Source organism: Mycetomoellerius zeteki, unplaced genomic scaffold (genome assembly GCF_001594055.1).
Source record: "Mycetomoellerius zeteki isolate Tzet28-1 unplaced genomic scaffold, Tzet1.0 scaffold113, whole genome shotgun sequence".
Taxonomy (NCBI): Eukaryota; Metazoa; Arthropoda; class Insecta; order Hymenoptera; family Formicidae; genus Mycetomoellerius; species Mycetomoellerius zeteki.
The window spans coordinates 2,127,875-2,128,247 of NW_017256051.1; positions in this window are offsets into that span (position 1 = coordinate 2,127,875).

Consider the following 373-nt stretch of genomic DNA (forward strand, 5'->3'; position numbering starts at 1 on the left):
AAATCATTATAAAATTTATATGAAATCTCTATGCATAATCCGATAATTACATATAAAACCATGAGAAACCATTGTATAATATTAAATAAAATCGTATATTTTACCAAATTACTTCGTATGTAGTGAAAAAAATTATTTGTAATCAGATGAAATCATATGAAATCATGTAATCTGTGGAACAATATTTCAGCTAGTGGTTGCTCCCTCGAGTTTGCCACACTCCGGTCTAGTGAACTCCTGAAGTGTTTCTTTGTAGTTTATTTTTCTTCAAATATTTTGTTACGAATTCAGTTTAAATCCAAATTATTTTCTAGACCTACTATTATCATATAAACATGATGTTTGGATTCTATATTTTTAATTCTTACATTAA